This window comes from Mustela erminea, chromosome 2 (assembly GCF_009829155.1).
Source record: "Mustela erminea isolate mMusErm1 chromosome 2, mMusErm1.Pri, whole genome shotgun sequence".
Lineage (NCBI taxonomy): Eukaryota > Metazoa > Chordata > Mammalia > Carnivora > Mustelidae > Mustela > Mustela erminea.
In genome coordinates this window covers 64,447,163-64,453,861 of record NC_045615.1, presented here as the reverse complement: position 1 = coordinate 64,453,861, position 6,699 = coordinate 64,447,163, and the positions used below count along the sequence as shown (strand labels likewise).

The 6,699-nt window shown below is 38.8% G+C and overlaps 1 pseudogene; it reads right to left on the bottom strand.

Annotated features, from left to right (window-relative positions):
* Nucleotides 1-5,619: 5,619 nt before the first annotated feature.
* Nucleotides 5,620-5,720, bottom strand: LOC116585385 (annotated as a pseudogene).
* Nucleotides 5,721-6,699: the final 979 nt, after the last annotated feature.

The window sequence follows — 6,699 nt, the reverse complement described above, 5'->3', positions numbered from 1 at the left end:
GAGAATGACTTTTTTTTTTCCCTGCTGGCAAGACAGTGCTATTTGCTTGTGCTCCTGGTCTTTATTTTGGAGCACCAAATCTGCTATCTGGTGAAATATTTTAATAATGCCAGAGGACAGTTTTCCCATTATTTTGGGTTCTCTCTCTCACTTAAGTTTCATGCATTTACTTAGAAATCAACAGAGAAAAGAGTATCTCTTCCTTCCTCCCTCCATCCCCTGCCCAACCAGCCAGCCAACCATCCATCCATCCATCCATCCATAATTTTTTGTTCAGTCATGCATCATTTATTGAGTGGGTACTTATGTTTTCTCTCCTGTAGAGAGAATTATAAGAAATTTTAAGAGATGATTTTATAATCACTGCTTCTGTATGTGTATGATTTTTTAAGGTAGTTTAACTTCCATGTATTGATCATCTAAGATATAATTCTTAGTTAATATTTGCTTAGGTTTGTGATGGGGTGAGTCAATCTGAAGCTATACTTAGGAAATTAAGAATGAAAGAAAGACTATGGGGTTGGTCACTGGTAGCTTTTCATAAGACAAAGTCTTAAAGTGGGCCTTAAGGAAGCTTAGGGTTTGAAGAGGTTATCCAGTGTGTGGATACCAAACCTTCACCACATGCTAGTCCTTATTTACTCTGAGAGGGAGAAAAGACAGTCTTGGTTCTGATCTTTATTACTATGTTGAAAGCTATTCGTTACTTTCTGTAGCATGGTTGCTTATTATATTCAAATTTTTTCTATCCATACTAAGCATCTTAATGATAAGCTTTATTTCCTCCTAACTTCAATATCCCCCTTGGCGAGTGGCACAGTACCATACATGTCATAGACACTCGTAAGGGCATTTAGAAGAGAGTTAGTGTTGAAGAACACAGACTTTGGAAATGGGATACTAGGATTCAAATGTATTAACTTTTCCTAGCAGTGCAACTGTCTCTCAGTTTTCTCAACTTGAGGATAGCAAATAGTACTACTGGCTTCATAACATTGTTTTGAGAATTAATAATGTATACAAATGCTTAGAAGTTTCGGGATATCATCATCATCATCACCAAATGTTTATGGGAATAAAATGGAAGCATAGGGACCATTTTGAAAGAGAAGACAGATGGGTAGTTTAGGTAGGGATAGCAGATGAAATATTTTAAGTGTTAAGCTGAGTAGTTCAATAGATAGAAGTAATCAGCAATCATGGGGCTTCTGGGTGGTTGGGCATCGGAGTCTTGGTTTCAGCTCAGGTCATGACCTCAGGGTCATGGGATTGAGCCTGGCATCAGGCCCTGTGCTCAGTGGCTCAGTACAGAGTCTGCTTGAGATTTTCTCTCTCCCTCTCTCCCTTCCCCCTGCTCAAGCTCTCTCTCTTTCTCAAATAAATAAATAAATTTTTACTTCTTTCTTTTCAAATCAGCAATCTTTGGGGGGTGGTTTTAGCATCAAGTCTAGAGGCCAATCATTCAGAGTTAGAGATGCAGGGCCACAGCTTGGTTGCAATGGTGGAGGAGGCTATAGTAAAATATGCCAAAGAGGGCAGGTAACCAACCATGAAATCATTACATATTTGGTGTGCTGAGAGTTCTTTATATCAAAAGGAACATTTGTGCCTGCATTTATTTGGTAAACATTAAATTAGGGTATTCTGCTAGGTAAGGCTATCAATTAAATAACAGCGACTATATCTACCCTCATGTTATTTATGGTTTTGTGGGTGGTCAGTGTTTAAACAACCTCAATAAAGTGCAATGGGTTAAAAGATGGAGAAGTCCAGAAGGTGATGGGAGGTATCTGCCAGTCTGTTTTCTCTCCCTGGCCACTCCATTCTGCTAATTGCATTTGGAAGCCTTCAGAATCTTGTTCAAAGCCTACCTTCCACCAGAATTCATTGTTTCATTAATTTTCTTTTCTCTTGTCCTTAATACTATCTCTTTACAGACATGCATTGATGCTCTTAAGTTTTCATCTTCATCTGAATCTGTACAGCTTTCACTCAAGAAGATATAGGAACAGAGTTCTGGAATGCTAGCTCTACTACTTTCCTGCATCCCTTTCTGAAAATCCTTCTGGAACTAGGGATTGATCCCTCAAAACATACTCATTCATATCTTCTTTCAGAGATCTTTTGAAGTCTGAGGTATCTCTCTGGAGTCAGCATTCACTTATCACTTTTCACCCACTTTTAGTAGTCTTTCCTGTATCTTTGCATTTTGATTAATGTATATTATCTTCCTTTTATCTGGGTGAGCCAAGTCCATGATGAAAGTTGGGAAGTCAGATATCCTGCCACCTTGAAGAAGTAGTCAGTTCTGGGTCTCATTTGCAGTGCATTTTTCCGCAATGAGCACACATCTTTTTTTTCAAAACATGGCCAAGAAGGTAGGATGTATATTTGTTGAACTACTGAAAAATCTCACTTATTATAGAGGCAAAAGAAAAGAAAGCCCAGCTCTTACTGCAAAATAAATGAATAGTCTTAGTGCACATTATTAGTGAAATTGAGTATTTAAACAACAGCCTTTTCTTTGAACAACAATCTCCTGAAACCTGATGTGGTGTGAGATAAGAGTCAGAGCAGCAAATCCAAATTAACAACTGTAAACCTTTGAATTGCATGCTCAAAGTGGCTGGTTATGAGAGAACTGATTTTTACAAGATGGTGAGACAGGCAATTATCTATTGTCTCTTACACTAAGCCTAATCTTTGTACTGACTCATTTTAGACCCTTTCTCCCTCTGGAGAATACCATCTGCACAGACTGCAAGGTCTAAGATAGCAATGATCTGCTGAACATATGTGGAACAGATGGTTGAAGAAATTATCTGCCCATTCAATTGCTACATTACTCATTTCCGCCACCTTGCTGCCCATGCAAATACAAGGCTGTATAAAGCTGGTCTTTAGGTCATTCCCCATGTTGATTCATAGAGGCCACTTGGCATGGCTGCCTGTGGAGTGGTACAAGGGCCAGCATCCGCAGATAATGTTGCCTAAATTCCTGGCAGAGCACTTTTAGGGAGTAAGAAAAAAGTCAGATGATGTCATTCAGGTAATGTCCAAGTTACATTTTCAGTTTCCCTAAGGTGTTGTTTGGGAGCTCATTGGGAATGGACTGCAGTCAAACTCTGTAAATTCAGTTTACATTCTGTGTCAGTCGGGTTGGAAAGTCTTGTCCCAGACTAGGAGTATATATCCAGGAGCAGAGAGAAACTGAGGAGTAAGAAAAAAAGCAATTGGTGGTGATGAAATGGCTCTTGTTGACCTCAACTTTTGCTCTCATTGTCATCCCCATGTGTAACAAAGGCCAAATTTTGGAATTTGAATGATCTAATTCCTCAGTGAGGTAAATCACAAATGGTTCCATTCAAATATTTCTTAATCTACATCTTATGCCATAGATCCAGGAAAGAAAAGAAGAAAACCCCCCAAAACCCAATGCTATGAAAATTGAGTTTGTAGTCCCTTCAGTTGACTGAATTTTGGAAAAAGTCATACTCAATTCATGCATCCTTGCATTAATTAGGCGTAGTATCAGGATGAAAGCCAGGTGAGTTGAAAAGGTCATGTTGAGAACCCATGGTCTTTACCACAATATTTTCCTGTTTCCATTTAATTGAATTTTAAGTGGTTCACAATGAATGGATAAAACCACTGTACTGTTTCTGTCACTTGGTTTTAATTAGCGACTGGGAATAAAAAAGTCTTGGTTTAATTTAGCAATGAAAGGGTTATTTTGAAGCTTGAGATGAAATGAAACAATATGCCATATTGGGTTTTCTTTTGTTTGGGGCTATTTTTCTAGTCATTTCTTTGAATTTCTTATGCACTAGTTTTGTGCCAAGCACTGTGTCATGGAGATGGCACCCCTGTCCTGTGGACCTTAATTAGTATAAGATCACTTTATTTCATATACTTAAGTAAGAAATCTTTGAGAAAAGAAAACTCTAGTTTACTCACAGTAAAACAAATGTGAGAGCATGATAGATTTAGTGTGGTCTTCCACTTCCATTTTTATAAATCATTATTTTTCTGACCAAAATGTTTTCCTGCTCATTGAAAATATTGGTATATATTCTTTTAAGACAGTATTCAGTGTAAGAAATACAAAAAAACTCATTAATCAACAAAACCAGTAATTTTTATATAATTTGTGTAAAAAAATGGCATTTGGCAAAATAATACTTGTGACTTCGTAGTTAAGTGGTAAGAAGAGACCACAGATGGTAGGGATTTAAGTAAAGGTTTGCAGGAACCTCATAGGTATTTAAACAAAAGGAGTCTAAAAAAGTTGGCTTATATGGCTCAGCCATACTTGTTTCTCCCTTTTTTCTTCACTCTGTTTTTTTTTATCTAGAAGATACTAGTATGGAATAATTAACGTGGTAAAGTGGCTTTGCTTTTTACGGTTTCCTAAGGCTATGACTTTTTTACAGAAATTCATTCCACTGGAAATCCCAGCTTTCCTGTTTTTATTATCCACACTTCACATGGTGGTTTAGACTCAATTGGGCATTGCGGTGTTTGGAGAGCAGTCTGTTTAACACAGGGAAATGCACTGCTACTTTCATACCCATCTCTCACAAGCCATGCTCTGGGTTTGATCCAATACGCAGAACTGAAGAAACCCGTCAGTATCTCATTTTCCCCCAACTTTGAAGTCAGCTCCTTTAAAGAGGTTTTACTTCAGCTCTGTTTATTGGGCCTAGTTGAGTGGATATCAGAAAACAGGTAATGTGGAAGGAGAGATGACTACTGAAATGTAATATCCCTTTCATCAAGAGGAGCTCCTTCACAATTTGGACCACCCAGCTGCTGCCCAGAGGTGCAGAAGGCTCAGTGGCCTGCTCGCATTGCCTGCTGAGCCTGTGCTAGAAAAAGCAAACATCTCCTCATGCAACCATATCATGATAGCCAGAGTAAGTCTCCAGCCAGCTCTCCTAAAGAGAATTTCTCTTCTACAGAATTGTCCACATATTTGGCAAAATATCTACTGCACATGTGCAGTAATTAAGCTAGCCGACAGCAGGAGAAATGGTAATATGTACACAGAGGTTCATAATAACTGTTAATAGGTAGACACAGCAGTAGCCCCAGTGTGGAGTAACTAGGCAAAGGAGGAGAGAGAAGGTGAGATTTGGAAATCATTGTGATGAGACTGTGGTGTGAGGTGAGGAGTGAGGGGGATGGCGAGTCGTTGCATCCACTCTGGGCAGTGTCAGATGCCTACTCTCTTGTCAGGGGTGCAGAACAGGTTAATGGTCCAGTGCTGCAGCTGTTGTCCTCTCATCTGTCTTCCCAACAGATAAGAACCGTCCTGGACTCAAAACTCCTTGCAATGATTGCTGTTGGGGTTTTTCTTTGGTGTTCACAACTTTGAGAATACAGTAACTTGTTCAGTCCATAGATGGTGGAGAATTTGGAAAACAAAACCAAAAGCAGTTGAGTCACTGTCAGTGACTCAACTCCACACATTTCAGGAGCTCCAAGGGCAGTATGTGCATGTTACTTTGACTGTAAACTCAGGCAGTTTGGTTTTATTTTTATTTTTTAAATTAAAAAAAAATTTAAAATTAACATATAATGTATTATTAGCCTCAGGGGTACAGGTCTGTGAATCACAAAAATATGGAACACTTCACAAATTTGCATGTCATCCTTGTGCAGGGGCCATGCTCATCTCTGTATCGTTCCAATTTTAGTATATGTCGTGCCGAAACGAGCCCAGCAGTTTGGTTTTAATGTTGGAGGCATTGTTGTCCTCATTTTATAAGCAACAGAAGAGGGTTGCTTTTAGAGTATACAATGTTCTTAAATCTGGGTAATATTTGTAATGCTACAAAGCCTTTTTGCAGTTTTCAACACCTCCTTGTTTTCCCTGACTGCTTCCTCTTTCTGGTATTATAACTGGGTCATGGTAAGGTTCCAGAGAACCATATACAGCAGTGAGTAAAGAGAACATATGGGGGAAAAAGAGAGAGAGAAAAAAGAGGAGAGACAGAGAGAGAGAAGTGCAAATCAGAGAACAGACTCTTAACTATAGAGAACAAACTTTGGGTTGCTGGAGAGGAAGTGGGTGGGGCTGGGCTAAATGAGTGATGGGAGTTAAGGGGAGCACTTGTGATGAGCACTGGGTGTTGTATATGAGTGATGAATCACTAAATTCTACTTCTGAAACTAATATGACTCTGTATGTTAACTAATTGGAATTTAAATATAAACTGGAAAAAAGAAAAAAAGAAGAAATGATTAAAGAGGAGCCAACCACTTGTAGTATTGTAGAGAAGGATGTGATCCATCTGAATACATTTTATTTGGGCTGGCTTTCAGAATCCTCTTTTGAATCATGGCCAAAACCTAAGTTTCAGCTGAATTTACCGTTGTGCCCCTCTGCACTTAGATGGTTTTATTGCTGTGTGTGCGGGTGCATGTGTGCAGGCATGGCTGAGGTTTTGTTCTTGTAATTTATAATGGCTCTATCTATAGTCTAGTCATTTTATCGAAGTTTGTAGAAACGCTAATGTGTGCCACCAGTTGTGACAGATGCAGCTATTAATCATCAAAGTTTCTGTAACTCTGAGAAGAACAAATGAACCTGTTATCACTGATTCCAATGACTTGACAACACTATATGATTGGTGGGAACTGCAACTGTTTGCAACATATTTGGATCTTCTCACATTTATTGTTTTGTTATTTACC